Source organism: Lynx rufus, unplaced genomic scaffold (assembly GCF_022079265.1).
Source record: "Lynx rufus isolate CCGP_SWC_20201006 ecotype Redwood Valley unplaced genomic scaffold, mLynRuf1.p SCAF_5, whole genome shotgun sequence".
Classification (NCBI taxonomy): Eukaryota; Metazoa; Chordata; class Mammalia; order Carnivora; family Felidae; genus Lynx; species Lynx rufus.
The window spans coordinates 98,227,761-98,249,679 of record NW_025814867.1 but is presented as its reverse complement, the minus strand read 5'-3'; the positions used below and the strand labels follow the sequence as shown (position 1 = coordinate 98,249,679).

Genomic DNA, 21,919 nt, shown 5'->3' with positions numbered 1-21,919 from the left:
TTGTTGTCTCAAGGATCATGCTCAGAGAACATTCATAGTACAGGGGCATTGAAAGCCACCTCTACAAATGAAAATATTGAAAATCCAACCTTTTGGTTCACTCCCTCATTTGCTTATCCTTATACCACTGGGCTTTTTCCAACTTCACAGATAACAGAGAGCCACTCACTGTCCTTAGAAGCAACTCATTTCCCTCCTCACCCTCTCTAATAGTTCCGTTGGACTCCTTTCCCTGGAGCTGAGAGACACTGAAACGTAGCAGCAGGCTGTGTCTAGACAGGCACAGGTGCTGTTATTTTGACCCCATTTTTTCAGTTCGTAGTTTATTAAGGAGGAAAGAGCAAGTCCTGTAGTAATTAATTGAAAATACCTTCTTTGGTTGTGTAAAAAGAATTATATAAACATGGCACATCTGAGGGTAACTCTGTCCAAGCCTCTGTGGCTCTGCATTATTCCTTGGAGCCTTTAGAGGGCAGCAGCATACAGGAGACTTGGGGCAGCATGTCAGAGAGGCAAACTCCCTACCAGACCAGAACCTTCTTCCCAGTCACCATGCCAAAGGTTGGTTTGCCAAGCTCTGGCCGCTCAGCCTCTTTCTTTCTTTTCAGTTCTCATTCTCTCTCTCTCTCTCCCTCTCTCTCTCTTCCCTCTCTCCCTCCCTTCCTCCCTCCCTCAATGTTAAAATTATACACTCTGATGAAGTCGCCCCTCAACCGGAAAATGAAAGCTCCAATGAAAAAGTTAGACAAGCCAACAACAACAAAGAAAGAAACCGGGAGAAAGGGGAAAGGGGGATGGTGAGGGGGAAGGATTTAAGAACAAGAAAAGGGCAGATGTTTCGTAAATATATGCAAAGCAAAACTGGGTGTACCCTGAACACTTCCACAGGGAAACAGACCAATCATTGTGCACTTCCTCCCGCCACACTGGTGGAGCTCTGCATTCAAAAAAAAAAAAAAAAAAGAAAAAAAGTGTGGCTGGAGGCACCTGCCTTTCAACGGTCAGTTCTGACATTCTCACTGAATATCTCCCAATTGTCCAAAGAGAACAAAAACATTTTCATCTCCCCACTGCATACATTTCTCTTACGAGAAAAAGGGCTGCTTCAAGAACTGGAAAGGCATTTTAAGGTGACTGGTGGCTGGTTTTTAACTCTCATTGTGCCGGCCCTGGCAACAAGCTTTGGGCTGAAACATAGCAATGAGTAAGGTTGTGGATGATGCTGGCTCTTTCCTTACTAGACATATTGCGTGTGGAAAGAAATATGCATTGAAACATATTGATGAGATGGTAGGTATTAGGCATGTTAAACGCGTGGAAATTAACCAGATCGGTGGCATTTGATGTATATATTTCATACTTCTTTGCACATATTGCACACATACAGTGATGGCAGTGCTTTCTGCAACATATGGAAAATAAATATTTTATCCGTGTGAGCTCTTATCAGGCTCCTGGGGCTGTTGAGAGGCGAGTGCTCTCTTCCATCTCCCTCTCCCAATTTTCTCTCTTCACTGGGCTCCCACCCTCTCCTGCACATTAACATGCCTTCCACTTATCAGCCTGGATGGATAGGAAAGAATTAGTCAGAATCTCCTTTTGATAAATAATTACTCAGTCATTGAATCATGACAATTTAGACCAATGATGCTCTCCCCTCAATTTTTGGGGGAATGGTAACCATTTCCTTATTCTCTTTCCCCAAAAACCATTGGAAAGGATCAAGAGAGTATTTGGGGAGGGGGGAAGAGGGGAGGTGTAACAAATCACCCAATGGAACACAGTCCTACCATCAAGTAGCTGTGTGCCCTAGGCAAATTACTGTGTTTCTCTGGGCCTCAGTGGAAACAATGGAGTAATAATACCTACCTCCTTGGGCTGATGTGAGGATTAAATGAGATCGTTCATGTCAAGTGATTGGCAGAGTGATGGCACATGGTCAGTGCCCAATGATGGTAGCTCTGAGAGCATCAGTTCTATGGTTTTCATCGTCTCAGCTATAAGAAGGCACTTCCTTTATCTTAGTAATCTTTTTTAATGTCTGGACTCGGGCAGGGACAATGGACTGTAATTGTAGCAAAGATGGAAAGAATGCTAGGATAAGCAATCTCCCCTTCAACACTTTGATCTTACTGTATTACCCTCCTGACACTGTCTTTCTGTTCACCTGTCTGTCATTGCTGCTCCTATACCAAAAGCTCCTTTTGAAGTTGAGGGTTAAGCAAGCTGCACCTGGACCATGGAAGTCTATCAAACCTGAGCACTATGGTCCATGCACTGAGGTAAACCCCTGGGATTCTCACTTATCATGTCTACTTACAACTTATTCCTTTACTACTCTGTCTAATGTTCCCAGATCAATTTAAGATGTTTTCATAATGAAAACATTTTATTCTCTCGATTTTTTCAACCTTCGTGGCAAGGCTGATTTATAATGTTTTTCAGCGTATTTCTCCCTCACTGTGTCAGTCAGGATCCTGGCAAGAAACAGCTGGCACACTCAAAGGTTTTAGCCGGAGAGGGTTTACTATAAGGACTGTATACTGAGGTGCAGAGGAGATAAAGGGGCGTTCGAGGGATGGTGAAGCACCACCAGGCTAGCAGCGGGGGAAAACTGTTACTCTCAGCTTTAAACTTAAATGGAAGGGGCCAGGAAGGCGTGGCATTTAGTCTAGTGAGAACTGCAGTTAGGGGGCTGGACAAATCAATACCTTGCCGAACGCGGGCTCCGTGAGAGTGGGGATTTTTGTTTTGTTTGCTGCCACATCCCTAGTCCTTAGAGCTGTGTCTGCAACATAGTAAATGCCCAGTGAATTTTAGCTGGTCAAGTAAATATATTCACTTCCGATGTGTCAGACATTATACACATATTATCTCACTTAATTATCATAACAATCCAGATAAGTAGGCAGGGCTGCTGAGCGTGGCTGTGCAGGTGGTGTGGGAGTGGGCAGGTTTTCAAATCTAACACTTGTGCCCTCCGTACTCACCCCCAAGCCTTGAGACTGGCCCAGGGTACTGTCAACCCACTGAAGGGCATATTTTTGTAATTAGTACACATTTTTATACTTTATTCACCTTAGTGGTTTGGTACCTAGCAAGTATGTAAGTTTTATTGCTGTTTCTTCTTTATATATGAGAGAGCCGAGTTTCTGAAAAGCAGAGCCTGCAAAAGTTAGAGCCCAATATGTCCCTGGTAGGACCTGTAAAGTGTGAAAGCAGGTGTTGCCACACAGGTAAAATGCTTCCTAGGGCAGAAACGGATGCTCACTTGTGGACCTCCCTGTGTTTTTCAGGACACTGGAAGTCCTGATTTCCGGGTCTGGATCACAGTTCTCTGCAGGAAGGTAGGAGTGGTAAAGACTCTTCCTTCTCCCAAAGGATACAGAACCTGGGAATCCCAGCTATACCCTAGCACAGCTGTGCCACTGGCACCAGCACAGTTATGCTGGAATGCAGAAAAACCCAGAAGACCATCCAGATGTGGGAATTTCTAAGGCACTCCTTGCACTAAAACTTAAGGATGAATGAAGGTGTTCATACAAGTAAGTTCCTTGCCTGGATATAAAGAATTTTTTTTTTTTTTTTAAGTAGGCTTCATGCTCAGCACAGCGGGGACTCACAACCCTCAGATCAGAACCTGTGCTGAGGTCAAGAGTCAGATGCTCCACCAACTGAGCTACCAGCAGCCCCTGAAGAAACTATTTTTGCTCTTCGTCATATCTTTGGTCCCCAGTAGTACTGCAGATAGCTCTGATGGTCCCCATGTCTGTGCTGTCCAGGCAAGCCTGCCTGTCACCTACACAGCCACTACCACCAATCACCATCCAGGTGACTGAAAGCATTAAAGGTGAAAAGCAATGCAAAGAACAAAACAAAACAAAAACACCAGCTTTATCCCTTTGGGTATGATTTATGCCAGAATAGCTAAAGACGTAGAAAATAGGAATGTGAAAATCCTACCTGAAAGCCTAAGAGGGATGTTAGTCTCCCAGGGTTAGTGTTTTCCAGTAACAGAGATGTCTGTAAAACACCATCCCATTACCTGCCTCATACCATACAGGAAAGCTCGAAAACACAACTAGAACGAGGTTTTGTCCTAAAATGTATAATTAAGTTATTTTGCAGGCAGAGCCTCTAAATAATTTAAATTTCTGGCTTTTCCAGGAAAAAAAAAAACGCATATATTCATCTGTTACTTTTAGCACCGGTTAATGAATACTTGATACCAAACTAAGTGTTTTCCTGGAGGCATCGTATCTCCCACCCCAACTTATTTCTGCACCTTGCCTTGTAAGGGCTGTACTTCTCCTACATCAATGGCTGACACAGAGGAAACTAAATCACACTCACACAGCCATGCATCCAGAGGGCAAGGTTGAGCTGAAAGCAATGGCTGCGAGACGTGGCTGAGGAGCCCAGAGTCCACAGGGAGAGCGTTGGCCTCCTAAAGGAGCAAGGAAGCAACAGCCCAGTGCCGGCATGCAACTCGGACAACAGGCAGATGCGGACGACAGAGCTGGCTCATGGATCTGAGCAGGGTGGCATGAAATGACAAGCTGCGGTGAGAGTCAACAGAAGGTGATGAGAGGCAAAGAGGGGGCGCGGGAGCCGCCTCGCTTCGGGTGGGGGTGCAGACGACCAGGCAGAAGAGCACCGGGCCCTGCAAGGTCTGCCTGGGTCTGGCTCAGCACAGCCCTCTGGTGAGGAGGGCGCGATGCTGCTCAGGGCGGGCGTGGCAGGCACCCCACTACTGAGTCTGGTGACCTCACTGTGTTCCGGACACGAAGCCATCTAATCTTTCATCTGCGTGAAAGTTACAACTGTGTGAGTTTTGTTTGTTTGTTTGTTTTTTAAACTGGGCGAACTAAGAAGCCTTTCGTTGGAGGCAGGGTGTACTCACAGTAGTTTCCAAATCAATGGTGTCACTCTTCAGGTAAATCACTCCAAGGCTTGGGCCTAGTGCAGATGTTCATTGGGGCAGGGAACAGAGAGCGGCTGCATCTAGAGCAGACAAGAAAGAAAGACAGGCTGTTAAATGATAGGTGGTGGTGATCATTCACATTGATGGAGACATTCACGTTGATGGAGACAGATCATTCACGTTGATGGGACTCAGGTGAGAGTCTGGGCCTGCACGTTTGCACCAGAGAGCAGCACGACAGGGGAGGCAGAGGAAGAAAAGAGGATGTCACCCAGGGTCCGTTCTCAGGGTGCCCACCTGATGGCCGGAGTGGTCTGGGATCTTCCACCACACCCTGTCTGTGCAGATGGAGTTGATTTTGTGGTGGGGAGATGCAAGCCTGCTTGGAAAATGGGGGAGGGTGGGGTGTCCTTCAACCTTGCCAAGCCAGCTCTTCTTCTGGTGTCCTTAACTCTACTGTAGCCCCTCCTGCTTCGCTGCCTAGTTCTTACCTGTTCTAAAACCACCACTGGCCTGGCCAAGGTCTGAGCTCTTACTGTGACTCCGCCCTATACTATGGAACCTCCACTGTCTCCTGTGTCCTCTAACCTGTGGCTCTCAGCCTTAGGGGCTACAGGACTGACCTCTGATTGTCTCCAGCCTCACACCCAGAGGCCCTTCCCCAGGTCTTGCCCCTTTGGTCACACGGAGCCCTGACAACCACCTTATTCCCGAAACTGTCCTCCCTTCTCACTGGAACACTGCATTATCCTGACTTTCCTCCCACCTCTCAGTTCTCTCCTCTGCCTCCTTTGCTGGCTTGTCTTCTTTCTCCTGTTCCCTAAATGTACCTATTCCTCAAGATTCTCTTCTCAGGCTTTGCCTACACCCACCCTCCATGAACTCAACAATTACTTCTCCATAGCGAACACCCACATGACTATCTTTAGTTCCTGCTTGTCTACAGAGCTCCAGATCCACATTCTTAATAGCCTCTGGTTATTGGTTCATTCACTCCTTTGTTCATTCGTTCATTCATTCATTCATCTATTCATTCATGCGTGTTTGCTTAGCATCTATCAGGCACCGGGAAAAGATGAATAAGGTAGGGCCACTAACTTCACACCTCCATCAAATACAGCACAGGCACGTCTAATTCAGAAAGTTTAAAACAGAATTCATTGCCTTCCCTCAAACTATATTCCCATTTCCTGCCATCGATCGGTACCCTCTTCACCCAGTTACTTGGTCCTACCATGGAGGAGTCATCTTCAATGCCTCCTTTTCTTTTGCTTCTCACATCCAATCAGCTGCCAAGAGATGTGGTTTGTGCTGAGGCTGTGCTTCCTAAATCAACACCTACTTTCTATCCCAACACCTATTTGTCCCTTTATCACCTGAGCCTGGGCTCATGCCAGGGCCTCCCTATGGCTTTGCTTCCTCCAGGTCCTTTTTACCTCTAGCCAGTCCTTCACACCAATACCACATTAATTTTCCTCCAGTACCGTTCTAAACATATTATTCCTTTGCTCTTTGCCTAGTGGATTAAATTCAAACTTCTCAGTTTGGTATTCAAGGCCTCTACAAGATAGCCCCAGTCTAATTTTTACTCCTACACAGCAGCAAAGTTCCGTTCTTTTGCATCCAAATTCCACCTCATTTATGAAGCCTTTCCCAAAGGAAAGTGTCCTGAGTCCTCAAGCACTTTCTGCACTACTCTCTTTGCACGTTCTACGGACTCGGATTGTTATTTATGTAATTTGGCTCCTTCTCTATAAGCTCCTAGGAAGTAGAGACAGTTTTTACTTGGTGTGCCCCTGTAGTGTGCAATGCCTTGCACACAGACTTGCGCTCGGCTGGTGTCTGCTGAACCAAAGTTAAAAGGAATCAAAATTCTTGCTTAGATTCATGGAAATGGAGACTGAATTGGAAAGACATGAAAGTTCATCACCTCTCATTTTTCAGATGAGATTAAGGGAACTTACTTGCTCAAGGCCACATCCCTGTTCCTGGTTGAGCAGCAATAACTGATAGAAAAGGTTACGAATCTTTAAATATCTATCCCTGCTTGCTCGGCACCAATAGGCCCAGAAGACCGTTGACAGTGACCAGATCAGAGAGAGTGAGGGGCTAATGGGGTACACAGCCAGCAAGCATATACTGGGTTCCAAGATACAAAGAATTTTGTTTCACTTGTTCACTTCAATAAACTGAAATAAATAAATACCCTTTTATAGATAAATGATGTTAAAAAAACGAGGTGGATTTCAAAGAACAAGGAAGGAAACCTTTCTAACATGATCCACAGAGACAATTATGAAAATATTGCAAACACCACTGGGGTGATAAACTCAGGGTGAAAACCAGGATGAAGAAATTCCTCATGCTTTTGAAAAGCAGTGGGCTCAGCTAAAGTTCTTGGTGAAAACATGCCATAGTAATTCTATGGTTAAATTCTCACCTTGTGGAACCAGAGGCTGTTGGCATTCCTGCTATAATGCAACCCACATCAGTACTTTTGCCACCTAGTTTTGTGTGGGATTTATCCTATAAGTTTGTTTACTTTGTCACTTATTTTTCTCTCCTTGTGTCACGACACTTGTGGAAATGCACAGGTGAGTGCTCCCAGGTCTGTTCTAACTTTCTTTCCTCTCATGATAGGAGAAACAGTAATTGCTTAATCTCCTTTCTATCCTCATCCTCAACCAGAATCCTTTCCTCTCACCCAAAGATGAAAATATCCACCCAGTAAACACATGGGGATGACAGTGTTCACCTAGGTGAAAAAAACAGGCTTTTCCAGGAATCTCCGTAGTGTTCACTTGGCAGGAAAGCTGGGCTCTTAAATGGTAGCCTACAGTGCTATAAGACCTCATCTGCCTCTCTCAGGTGAGTACTTACTCATTGTTACTCACTGGAGGAAAAACTTGGTACTATTAATCATATTCTTTTTGGCCAGTATGGTGGAGCCATGCTATGAATCGAGACATCCATTCAATAGCAACACCCCAGTAGCCACATAAACAGCAAATTGGGCTCAAGAGCTCTCTATAGTTCTTACTAAACCATCTTATGGCCAGACAGGTTATCAACACTTCACCAGATATAGCTTCCTTCTCTTTTCTCCCCCTGGCAACTACATTAAAATGATAAAGGATATCACTGACTGATATGTCTAGTACATTGCAATGAAAAATCACCTGAAAGCATACAAATTCATGTGTAATTAGATAAGTGTACATTTTAAATATGCCTAACATTTGATTTAAGTTGTGCATTTTATAATTAAATGGAGACGGAATCTTTCTGTTCTTTACTCAAACTCCCCTTTCTTAGCCTCACATCCCACTGCTGTAATCTTCCTTTCATTTTTTGGCAGCCTGTCACCTAATCCCCCTTCTTACATCCCTGCATGCCTCACCACACACCTAAGGGGCTATTAGTCAGAACTACTGCACAGTGTGGTATATTTTGTTGCTTAGAGGGTGGTTAGGCTCTAAAAAAGACTCCACGAGGGGCACCTGGGTGGCTTAGTCAGTTAAGCGTCAGACTTTGGCTCAGGTCATGATCTCGTGGTCCGTGGGTTCGAGCCCCGCATCGGGCTCTGTGCTGACAGCTCGGAGCCTGGAGCCTGCTTTGGATTCTGTGTCTTCCTCTCTCCTCTCTCTCTGCCCCTTCCCCGCTTGCACTTTGTCTCTCTCAAAAATAAATAAAGCATTGAAAAAAAAAACACTCCATGAAAATGCCTTCATGAGGTTTCATATTTATTCTATGCAACGGCTTTCCATATCCAATGTACTCATATTTTAAGTCAAAAGATCATCTTTTTTTAAATTTTATTTTTTATTTTTTAAAATTTACACCCAAATTAGTTAGCAAAAGATCATCTTGAGAGGCTACTGGGGCTATGCATGCTTCCCAGAATCTGGAAATCTAGCTGTTCTCTCTGCCTCTTACATCATCACTGTAATAAAGAATCTGCTCTTGGAACCCAGCTGGCAAAGTTCTTGATGGTGTCAGAGGCAGGGGAGACAGTGGGTCATTTCCACTCCAGTCTGTTTTATTGCTGTTGACGTCTCTGTAGCTCTGTCTTGCAAGCCCTTGGAGAGAAGAGCTGTTATGTAACACACTGCCGCAGATCACTGCATGGAATTTTCTGTGGAGGTCTCATTTCACTGTGGCTCCTCCCATTCTTTGGAAATCAAGCCAAAGCATTCTAAAATGACAGACGGGGCCTTTGTGACCAAAGCTTACAAAAAAGATAATAGTAACAATAATAGCTACCATTTGTTAGATGTCTACATTTTTGTTAGGGATGGCATGGGGAATTTTTACACATAAATACATCCTCACTTAATCCCCACAGCAACGTTGTACTGAAGGTGTTAGCGTGCCCATTTGACAGATGAGGAAAAGTGAGACTAAGAGAGCTCAAGTAACCACTCCAAGATTAGAAAGCCATGGATAGTGAGGTCAGAATTCAAGGTCAGATATGAGCCCGATCCCTCTGACTTTAAATCTGGGTTATTATTATTTTTTTTAATTATACAACTGTTCCAACACAGCATGGACACATTTCTAGTTCCCACTGTGACCTCAGCACAAGAAAGAGGCTTATGCTATTTCCATGATGATTCAGAGCCACTGGAAACACAAAAACCGGGAGCACAGACCTCAGGTGAAGGAACTCTTTCAGAAACTATCAATAAATGGAGCTTCCTCCTAGCTCCTTTCTATTTGAAGATGAGAACATCTTATATCGGCCTTCTCAAACGCTAATGAACAAACGAATCATTCAGGATTTCTGATTCAGCATGTCTGGGACTGAGTCTGTGATTCTGCATTTCTAGAAAGCTCCCAGGTAATGCCGATGACACTGGTCTGGGTACCACAGGTCTTATGTCTGACTCTCGCCTTCCTACTGTTTTCAAAGGAGCAGTTCAAGCTGAATAACTTGGCTAACAGCACACACGGCATGACCGGCTTCTGATTCTGGGCCAGTTTGTCAGGTCATCAGGCATTAGACAGAATTCAAGGAGTTTCTGGCGTAGAGCACATTATGAAAAAAAAAACTGTTCCTCGATCCCCCAGGGCTCCACTAACCCCATTGGAAATTAAAATGATAATGCCTCTAACATGTAAAGTTCCTATTTTTTACATTATTGTTATTTTTAACAATAATTATCTGGTAATAATTCAAATAACACCTTTCCTCTGAGAAATTCAACGAGCTTTACTAACCTTAATTGTCTAACAGCAATTCCCAGGTGTAGATAAAGCTGTCTCAAAGATCACAGTAAATTTAAAATTGTTCCACTTCCCTCCTTTCTTTGCCCCAAATGTAGTGAGGAATTAGTGGTGAGGGTTTCCTAATTGGCAAAGACCCACTGTCTCATAATTTGAGGCTAGGAAATTTTACAAAGGTGGGATAAATCCAAGAAATAATTGGCAGAGAGGTGGTTGTAGGACACAAAATATTGGTGAGAGAAAAAAGGAGGGAGAGTTAAAGAGAGCAAGAGGATGAAAAGGGAAAGTGAAATGATAGAACCAGCTGGACGACCTTGGATGAGTCATTTAACCTGTAGGAGGCTCAGCATTTTCCATTTTCCAGAAAACGTGGATTCTATGATTTTTAAGGGCCTTTAAAACTCTAATAGTCCCCTGAGAAGAAGGATGTGGGAATTAAGTTGCTCATCAACCTGTTAAACCATTAAACCTGTTAAAGAAATCTATTTGACTTTTAACTATTTAACTAATCACCTGAAATGAATTCCCAAGTCTACATCACTAATCCCACCCCTCTGGAAAGTGGTGAGAAAAACCATTCAAAGAATAAGGCACCAAAGGCATCATGGCCAGGCAAACAAGTCAGGAACCCCATCATCTTCAGCTTTCTAATGTTGTAAGAAATATTTTACTTTAAAATATTTTAGCTCTTTAATTAGCCACTAGTTAACCCATGTCCAGAAGAAATACCTCTGATGGCTTGAAGACCCCTGGGATGGCCCTGCAAATAGAAGGTCCTGCTGTTTGTCACATAAAATCTATGTTAATTTTCTCCATAGAGACCTCTGGATTCCTCTTTGACAATTCACAAACTCTGTTAATAACACTTGCATGTCCCAGGAGACATGGAGCTATCAGGTACAGTTGATTCTTGTTTTCAAAATAAGAGATCTTTCCGATCAGGTGACAGATATGTATCTCAATACATGCGTATCATATATGGATATATACATATGTATACATACGTATACAGATGGTAATAATTTTTCTGGTTTTAATGAATGACTGGTGATGAGAACTCCTTTCTCTAAGTCACTCGACTCTGGAATCTTTCTGAGCAGAAAGTCTGCCACAAGGCCTGGCAGAAAGGTCATTTGAAACTATATAAGGAGGACTCCAACACGGACACGATCTATGGTGCCGCATATTTGTGTTATAGCAGAGTTCTCTATACCTTGCTTCTTGTACTGAGTATGTTTTCTGGACTAGTCATTACAGGTTGTGGCTAAATGGAGAAAATAGGCACCAAGAATATCAAAATGACATTACCCTGGAGAACACACTGTCTCCAGAGTGAACATCACTCCACTTTTCTTGCTTCCATCACCTCCATTGTAACCTGGATCCTGTTAACTAAATGCTGTGTGGCATGTATTGTGCTTGGCACTTTTCATACATCGTTTAGTTTCATTTCTTATAATCACTTTGGGGGTAGAGATTATATTCTGATTTTATAGACGAGAAAACTGACATTTAGGAAAGGTGAAAAATATATACCATAGGTCATAAAGCCAGAGAGGGTAGCAAAGCTGGGCTTTAAGGCCAGGTTTTAATCACAGTGCTCTGAATCTTAATCTACACCTAGCTTGTGATCTCCTGCCTGCATCCCACTCCTGTTCATTGGGGTGCTTGCCATAGCTTTATACTAGATTCTGCATCATGGTTCTCTGCTGCTTTCTTGAACCTATTTTTAACCTTCGCCCAAACCTTCCACATTTGATTTTTATTTTCCCTCTATTTCGATCGATACTTTAGTACAAAATTCATTACCATTTTCCCCCATGGATTTTTACCACCACCTTCTCCAGTGACTTTATACCCCTCATCTTTGTTCCAATGTACTCTTTAAGGCTTCACATTTGACATCAAATGCTCCAACCCCAGCTTGAGAACCCCCTTCCTTAATGCCTAAGGAATCAACTCTTTTCACCTGGCCATTAGTAGGCCCCGGCTGACTTCACTGGATGTCTATGTCCAGCCTGGCCTTACTCTATGATCAACCATTTCAACATTATTCTCAATAACCTTTCAGATTTCCTCGATCCCCGACCCTCTGTATACAGGGTCTTTTCTTGTGTTCTTCAACCATGAATCCATCACCACGTATCATTCTCTCCCACCCTCAGTACAAAACCTGACACATGCATGTCATCTGGACCCTCACTCCTGCTCAGCGTTGCTTCTAAATACAAATCTCCAGTAATTTTTCTTTAAAAAAAATTTTTTTTAATGTTTATTTTTGAGACAGAGCATGAATGGGGGAGGGTCAGAGAGAGAGGGAGACACAGAATCTGAAGCAGGCTCCAGGCTCTGAGCTGTCAGCACAGAGCCTGACGTGGGGCTCGAACTCACGGACCATGACATCATGACCTGAGCCGAAGTCGGATGCTTAACCGATTGAGCCACCCAGGCGCCCCTCCAGTAGTTTTTCTTAATATGTCCTACTTCACCGAGTTCATGCTCCATTCTCTTCTTCAGTTGATGACCTTGCCTCCTACATTGGTAAGATGATCTAGACCATCCAGTGTGGTAAGCTCATTGGCTCTTCTTCTCTGATATCTCGGGATTTTCATCATTTTGCCCTTCAAGATATATCTATGCCTCTTCCCACACTCTCTCCATATGCTGGAGGTTATCCTCTTTTCTTCTGATCTTTCTCCTTCCCTTTGGTCCCATCAATGATATCTTCTTCTCTGTAGTCGATGACATATCCATTCATAATAGTGCCAGATTAATCATCACAAGATAGTGTTTTGCCCTGCCTCTAACTCCTGCCCTTCAAAATGTTTCCAGGTGGTATATCTCAAAATGAGTTTTATGGAACACTAGAACTCAAAAATGTACCCCAAAGAAAATTCTTTGGTTATAGGAATATAGGAAACACTGTAGGCAATATGTTTCTCTTGCAAACTTATAATGCACATAAGGATAGTAAAGGTGCTGAAGACACCCCCGCCATTGCCCAGAGTTATTAGATTGCAAACCATTCCCCTGTCCTTTTTAGAGGGACAGAATATACTTAGACCTCAGAATATACTTAGAGAAAAGATGGTTTAATGGATTTCCCTGGTTCCAGATTCTTTAGCCTGGACATGTAAGTTTACTGAATCTATACCAAATAGGCCCTCTCAGATTTCCTTTCTGTCAATACTCCATTTGGTCTAGCCCAGTTAACTTACAGGGTGTCAGAAAGACTGAGCACATTTGTATTTCTGAGCCCCTGAACACGGTATTTTGGCTGTTTAGTGCCTTTATCATTTTTTCTCATCTAAACCTTTCCCCTTCTTCAAGGCCCATGCAAAATGATGTATCCCTTATGAAACTTTTCCTTGTGAAACTGTCTTGGCCCATATTGAGTTCTGCCACTCACTGAGCACTAAAATAAATGCATATAGTCTAATGCCTGTTTTCTGTACCATTGGGGAGAGTGTGTATTCTCTAGGGCATGGATCTTGTTTTGTACATTACAGAAACTCTAGCACACAGTGCAGCCCTTTGTGCATAGTATGGGATTATAATCATATTAAAAGTTGCCATAGATACATATGGATAACATTGGGACATGGTAGATCCGAATTTGATTTCTGTAGCGATTGGGAGAGTTTAGTATGCTACAGACCCAGGTGGAATGTACCACCACCTTGTTGGGAAGAAATACCACCTACCATTACCATCATCACCTCTTCAAATGGTAACACACATGCTTTGAGGAGACAAAGACTAGACCTAGGTGAGCAAAGGCAGCTGTTTTCTTGGGTGAAAACAGGAATTTGCATTAGTTGACAACAAATGGGGAGAAGGGTAAAATACTCCAGGAACATCCAAGGACCTATAAAAGGTACCACTAGAACAGATGCCTCTCTACCAACGATGAGATTAACATTCATGATCATCAAATCATGGTAACCTGATAAAAAAGAAAAGGCTGTTTTCCTCTACAGGGAAGTCAGGGGCAGTCGTGTGTGAACATTCACTGCTTACAACGCGCCTGATACCCAGAGTATGTAGCGACCACCTGCAGAATGTCAAAGGACTGACAGTACTCTTCCTTTCACTCATATTCCAACTCTCTTTCTCTTTGGGTCATTGTGAAGACACGTTACATTGGAGAAGTCAAGGCAGCTTTACCACCATAGCACAAGATGCAACCCCCAAACAATGAATTCCATCTTTCTCATAAAGTTCTTTTACTGACACATCATTTAAGAGCAACAGCAATTGTAAGTCTCAGGCAATCGCCAGGTATTGAAAGGCTTTGCGTTTTCCAGATTAGCTGTTATCTGAAGTTGGGACTTAATGCGTTCTCTAATACTGAGTTTGTAGTGAGGCTAGGACTAGAAATTTGGTGTCTTGATGTCTAGTCAGGGAGTAGTATGAGGGAAAAGAGTATAGTTTTTTTCCTTAAAACTAACTAAAGCAGAAACAAATGATATTCATCTTTTAGCAGAAGAGGACATGCGTTTTATTTAAAGTACAGTCTGTGAAGTGTTTTGCTACCTTCCTGGATGCAAAGTGTTATACAAACAAAGACTTAGTTAAAAACTATTTATAAATGAAAATGTTTACTTAGGTTTACTTTAAAATAGGTATAGATTGTATTATGTAATGTGTGAAAATAGTAGGATAATGGTAGAAATTCTATGGTCCTTAGTTAAAAGTCAGGAGAAAGAATTACAGTATTTATTATTGGTAGTAATTAATAAATAAGTGCTTTTAAAACTGGGATTTTCATTGTGGGAGATTACTGGGTTGGTAAAGTGAAACGGCTTAGATATTTTTCTGCCATGCTCCTTTAGCGTTGTCTTTCTGGACAATTTACACATTTGAGAGTGAAAATGAACGGTGGCCTGACTTTTGGATGTGTGATAGGCCATTGGGTCAAGGATGCTGTTTTCTGAGAGCCATGGGCTGTCTTTACAGTAAAATATCTTAGTTCCTTCTTTTTGTAGTAAAATAGGTAGTTTACTTTTATGTTCTGGGTGAAGTCTGAGATCTCTGCATCCCTCTCCTGGATGTCACCTGTGGCAAGAGACAGGGGACCTATTGGCAATGCATTACATTGATCTAGACACATTAAAGGTTATGTGGTACTTTCGTGGACACTCTCTAAAAATGAGTTCTCCCCATCATGAGTTACCTAGATGAGAAGACTGAGGTGGAGAAGAGAGGTTTAAGTTTCCTAGATAATGAGCAGTAAAGCTTAGTCTTAAAACCAAGGTTTTCAGAAGAACCCTCCCTCATTTTTTCCCCTAAAAATACCATGGCTGCCAACAAGCTTTGTAGTGAATCTGAGAATCAGAAAACTAGGTGGAGAATCAGAAGATCTGGTGCATCTTCTGGATCTGGTAAGAATTAGCCATGTGACCATAGCCAAGTCACTAACTTTTCTGAACATTATAAACTCAAGTGCAAGGAATCAATGAATGGCATAATTACCTTCCAGCTATAAAGCCTCTCACCTGTAAAAGAGTATTGATTACAAAATGTGTGTTTTTCCTATCTTATAAAGTTGTGGGCTGAGGTAAGCTGAGTATGCGAAAGTAGTTTGCATTGTGAAGCACTGAATCATTGCAGTCTCAAAGAATGAGCACTAGAAGAATTAGGAATGGGTCCCCTGTGTGTGTGGGAGCTGACAGCCCAGTCCATTTCCATTCAGGTTTTGGGAGAAGCTGTAATAAATCAGTCAAATCCCACACTATCCCCTCCTCTCCCAGTCTGTCACAGAGCATCACTTGAGCCAAGTTCCTTGAGTGGGTGAGCCAAACCTCCAAGTTCCAACCTCTCTGAGTAGAAGCGACAGAGGATTCTGAGCCACAGTGCAGGTGACAATCCCTGTTCTTCCAGGTGTTTCTGAAACACTGGGGAGACCCTGGGGATAGTACGTCCAGGGAGCTGGGGAGGAAGGTCAGACAGCACTGCTCCCGAGGCCCAGTTTTCTCTTGCACGACTCTGCAGCCTGCATGATTTTACCTGACAGCCCCAGGAGACAGAAAAGACCCAGAATGAGCAGGGGCCTCCTATCCTGATAACCTAAGTGCTGCTCTGATTGAAAGGCAGAGGGTATCAGCAGAATGGCTGTACTGAGTCGGCATTGATTTCTCCAGCCTTTGTCTGCGTCTGGTTTCTGTCTCGTTTGGAGGTGGTTACTGTTACTACAAGCAGCATGAATCATGTCTCTGTTAAAAAACAGAGCTTCAATTGTCTTACATAACCCCTGGTAACTGAACGTCTAATAATAGCAAGCCATTTACAGGTAGGGAGTCTGTCTTCCTCCCAGACACACACATACACACACATACACACACACACACACACTACTCCCAGTGCCTCACAGTAAAGGGAGACAGACAGGGAGGAGCAGAGGGAGAAAGGGGACAGCACAATTGATTTTTTTTATTTTAAAATATATTGAGTAATCGTGCATCACAGGCTTGATGACTGGTATGTTTAACTGAGTTTGTTTCATAAACTGAAGGAAACAAGCATTCTTCTTCAAAGAATTCGAAATAGCAAGAAACTCCAAACACGGCAGACAGACACCTTCTCTAACATTCTACGGCTGTGTGTAAAAGCCCAAACCCCAAAGACGGAAGGCAGGTATACGTGGTAGGAGGAGGGTTAGAAGTCTCACGGGGCTGGCTGCTCCACCACCAGCGAGCTTTGATTTTCAAAGGACTTTTCCTCCTATCCTTTCTGCTCAACCAGAGAGAGAGAGAGAGAGAGAGAGAGATTCCAAAGGTTCTTGGCTACCGTCATTGCATAAAATTCCAGAGAGAGAAAAGCAACTGAAAACACGGCTGCAGTGTCCCACTATGCCTGTGATACAGTGTCAGGCACTGTAATCTGAGCCACTCTCTTTGGGAGAGAGAACCCATGCATCTGAAGACTTGTATTTTTCCCATGAGCCTAATCTCTGCCTTGTAAGACACGATGAGGTCTTTTCGTACATGATCCCCACTCAGCCACCCGTTAAGGTGATTACCAAAAAGCAAATAACAGGACAGGCTGAAAAATGACTCAAAAATTATAAAGGTAAGTTGTCTTTAAACCACCCATGTGGAGGAAAACATTAGGCTCCAGATGGCAAGTTAAAAAGTGTACGAGGGAAAAATAATATAAATTTGCAACTTGCATGTCTCCATTTCCTTACTGCCTCATCATGGCCAACCTAAGAACAAACACTGCAGGCATTACTTTTTGAGAGTGCATTCCCAAGAGCCCCACAGCTCTAAATATGGTGTAAAGTGGGCTGGGGGAAGACTTTATGGAAAATTACAGATGGAGGCTACATTCTGCCACTCATGTGGGCTAGGCCTATAGAAGGAAAACTTTCTTCTCTCTTTTGGTTACTCAGTAACATGGAACAGTGGACTAGGCTAGTTCAAACCAAAGACTGTCCTTGGAAACACCCATTTGGAAGACCAGCACCTGGGCTAGTCTGCTGCTCATCAGTTATTAGTGATAGAAAGCAGCGTATGGATATGGTTATCTGTCAAAGTGGTGTGTGTTCCCTCACAATAGGATTTACTGTGCCTCTTTTCCTTTTAGAATGCTTTCCAAATCCATAAGCAAAATAGTTTTAAGTAAAGAAGAGAAAGAATAAAAAAGAAGAGAAGAGAGAGGAAGAAAGAGAATTACTAATGTTTCATTAAGCCCACTTGCAAATCTGGCTGGAGAGCATAATAAAACTCCACTGCTATTCTCTGATGGTCTTTGCTACTGGCCATATGGATGTGGCTTCTGGAGGAAATGAGTTCTAGGTTTTTCTCACAAATACACAAACGCATAACGGTAGGGATCGTCACCACTAAATCACCCCGCCTAACAACAGGACCACAGTGGTGGGATGTGGCTGATGGGGCTAGAATCTTCTGCTTATTTCATTCACTTTGCAAAGTAGATAGATCTTAGAGTTGGTACAATGGTCGACTAAATGTTTAATATGAATAGCCACAAGACGCCACTGTTTTCTTCATCAAAGTCTTTCCCTTCTAACTACTGTGGTGATATTGCTGAATGATTCCTGCTTCTGGAAGAGCAGGCAGGTTGCCTCTCCTCCTCTCAGCCTCACAAATTAGGCTCTCCTCTGCGTTTGTGAGGGGATTACACTTACCTGAAATTTCAGGGTACTATGTTAGTTCCTTCAACAGTAGTGTGGTTGGAACCTGAGCAAGGACTTGGTGGGCCAGACACATTTCAAATGTGCAAGTGGATTATTAATATTATTTGCATTGCAATAATATGAGCATTTCTGGATTGTTGCTGACAGCTAGATCATAATAACCACATGTGGTGCAAGAAACCACATGACATTGTATCAAAAGCTTAGAGTTCATATTTCCAAATAATCTAGAGATTTTTTTTTTAAAGAGAAATGGCGGGTGCTGTCCATGCTGTCAGCATGAAGCCCAGGGTGGGGCTTGATCTCACAAACCATGAGATGACCTAAGCTGAAATCAAGAGCTGGACGCTTAACTGATTGTGCCACCCAGGTGCCCCCTCCCCTTTCATTAAGCATTTATTGAATGCGTCTTGTCAGTGATGTACTGTTTATTCACAGAAGGGAGCTGGGCTATGCCAGGCTCTCATCATGTTCTTTCTCCTCTAACACTGAACAAAATATCAGTATCAAGTCCAGCCTTTTTTGAACCTGATAGGCAATCAGTATGTAGTGACTGGCCATGATGATGATGGTAGGAGCTGGTGATACTGATGGCAGTGGAATGACTTCCTTATAAAGGCACAGCAGTCTGAGAACATCTCAGGGACAGCTCTGAGGGGGTAAATGAGCAGATCTGGTCTGATCTATTTACGCATTCCAACAAATGTCTGGAGCTCCAGAAACTTCGAAAAGTCTGATAATATGATCACGCTATTTTTACAGGAATGATATGATTCTTAGGAAAAAGAGGCATATATGTTTATCTAGTGAGCTTCTCCCTATTTGTAGAATACTCAGAATACTTCTGAGAACCCACCTTAATTTTTAGCATCATTTATAAGAATCCAGCAATTAATTATTATAAAGGAAACTTAAATCCAAAGCAATTTGAGAAGCTTGACAATTAAGAGACATTAAAACAACACTGGTGGAATAAGGCAAAGTTAGTGTTCTCTAAACTGATTTCAGAGAAACTTTAGAGATGACAGAATGGTTTGGCTGGAAGGCATCTGACTATAAATTGGAGGATCTGGGTCCCTGGCCATGTTTGTTAATAACTGCAACTGTAAGGTTAATGACCTTACAACTCATGAAGCTTCTCTTGAGCCTTACTTTCCTCATATGTACAATGGGAGTGTTGGAGGAGATGGTCTTTAAGATTCTTTCCAATTTAACATTTGCTGATTTTAACGTAAGGAAAGAAGACAGAGCAATTCCCCCTTCCTCTCATTTTGGTGAGTATGTTGCTTTCTCCTGATCTGTGTCTCTGTGGTTTGCATTAGGCTTAGGTTTCTGGATTCTAGATGTCATATAGCAAATAATCATGTCATTTTTTCCTAGTATATGTGGGAAAATAATAGGAGAATAATTCTCCCTTTCCTTCTATATCAATGTCTCTTCTCGATCAGATTTACACATTGAATAAAACCATGATCATCCAGGCCCTGAGGAAGATTCTTCCTTATCCTCATCCCAGCCCTCACTCATTCTCATGCAAGCTTATCTGATTGAGTTATTTCTATATTTACGTCCTGGCTATTTTTTCTCTTTCAACTTGTTGAAATCCCTGGTAAGCATAAAGCTGCAAAAAACCAAAACAAACAAATAAAACAAAACAGCTCTGTTTGAATAATTTACTTCAGTGAAAGCAATGTAAGAAAACACTGTAACACTCAGGAAAAAAGAAAAGCTTTTTAAAATGCTCCTGTATCTTAGAAAAGACCAAATAAAATGTTACTTCGATGATAGTTTCATATGTAGTTACTGTTTTTTCCTTTTCAAAGAGAATGTTACATATTGGGTTTAGAGTCTGTGTACAGACATGTCTATTTCTCCCAGTATTTCTCAGGCCACTTCATCCTCAACGCCAGGAAGGTCCAGAGTTTACTGAGCTAGCTTTACGTAGACAAAGGAGCCACACAGAAAATCCAATACTTGGAGCTTATATCATATCCTGACTAGGCACTCCAGTTCCTCATGACTTGCTCTTTTCCATCTCTCTCCTGTTTCTTTGCTGGTTTAATTCCCGTCACCTAGGATGCCCTCTGCTTGCCTCCCTTTACTGCCCAAGATTCTTCCTATCTTTCAAGAGCCACCTAGCTCAAGCCCCATTTCCACAAAGCAGCTTATGTTGACCCAACTTGGGACCCAGTGGTAATTTTCATGGCTAGCGAGTGAAAACTAGCCTATGTGACAACCAGGAATTACTGACAACACATATTTAGCAAGTGCTCAGAGAACACCAGAGAAAAAGACTGTTAAGAGTTGCAGGGTCCTCACAAAAGGAAGAAAGGCTTTAAGAACAAGCCCAATATAGAGGCCATGGTACATAAGAGAAAAGCTGTAGCTTTGTAAATAAGAGTTGTGGCCTTGTAAAGGAAAGTTGGAGTCTTATACAGAAGGGATTGTTTTAGAATGGCCTGACCTTTCTTTTCTTTTCTTTTTCTTAATAAAGGAAAAGTAAGAACTCTCTTAAAAGAAGAGGTTAAGACATGGGATATAGCAACATATAGTGTAATAAAGTTTGATTGTACTAATTATGAAGCTAAAATGTCAAGATTTTAATAGGGAGAATATGGGGCACAGCAAAAACAGGCAGACAGAGATTATGTGTATAGAATCTGAATTTTATCTACCCACAAACCCCCTCAGTCTGACGGCCACACAATGAATTATGATAAACTCTGACATTGCCTAGCTGGGCTTACATGATGGGCCATGATATACTCTGATAGTAAAAGATAGAATGAAGCTCCGAAATGCTGGATGCTGTTATATATGTATATGATTTTATTTATGTGTATATTTTTATATCTATATATACAAACATATATATTTGTATGATGTTTGGCAACCTCACTCATGGTATTCCTGTGAAGTAGGCATGTGGTAAACATAATTAGCCCATTAAACAGATGGTAGGGCTCTGGCATATCTCACCATATTCTAAAATGGTGGAGCTGTGAGCAGGAACTGAAGAGAAAGTGCAGTTTGATGCACGGTTCACTGCAAATCTCTGTGAATTGCTACTTTCCTAAAGACAATCTGGGTAGGCTGCGTTTGGCTGAGAACTGGGGATGGTTTGGGAAGCTTTAAAAATATACAAGGGGACAACTTTTCACATTCATTCAGATATAGTATCTTCATTTTTACTTACTAGGGACATTTTTTGAAAAACAGCTTTTTATCTTAACTCATCTGTGTTCCAAGCAAACTCCCAAATTGCTGAGCAGATTAAAAAAAAAAAAACACACACCCACATGCCAAGTAGAAACACTGGGTAAGTGTGTGTGTGTGTGTGTGTGTGTGTGTGTGCGTGTGTTTTAATTGTCTTAACAAAGTGCACTATTGGAAAGGATGAAGTTGAAAAGAGCTTTGGTACCATAAACATAAACACATAGCTATCACTGTAGCACAGTGATCAGATACGTGCAAAAGCACGTGATCCACTTTTACTCAGCTGAAGTATGTGGCTGCGGCATTGCCACTCCATGGTACAGCTGGCTTTCGAGAGCCTGTAATTAAATATACCAGCCCAATTCTTTGTTGACAGAAACAGGGGCTAGCAG

At 42.4% G+C, this 21,919-nt stretch overlaps 1 protein-coding gene across 2 annotated transcripts in view; it reads right to left on the bottom strand.

The window, feature by feature from the left end:
- ZBTB20 (zinc finger and BTB domain containing 20) overlaps positions 1-21,919 on the bottom strand; it is a 763,926-nt gene that overhangs the window by 46,106 nt on the left and 695,901 nt on the right. For both annotated transcript variants that reach the window (XM_047100214.1, XM_047100215.1), the window contains one exon: positions 4,904-5,004. The gene's annotated coding sequence lies outside the window, so the exon portion shown is untranslated. The remainder of the gene's footprint in view (positions 1-4,903; positions 5,005-21,919) is intronic.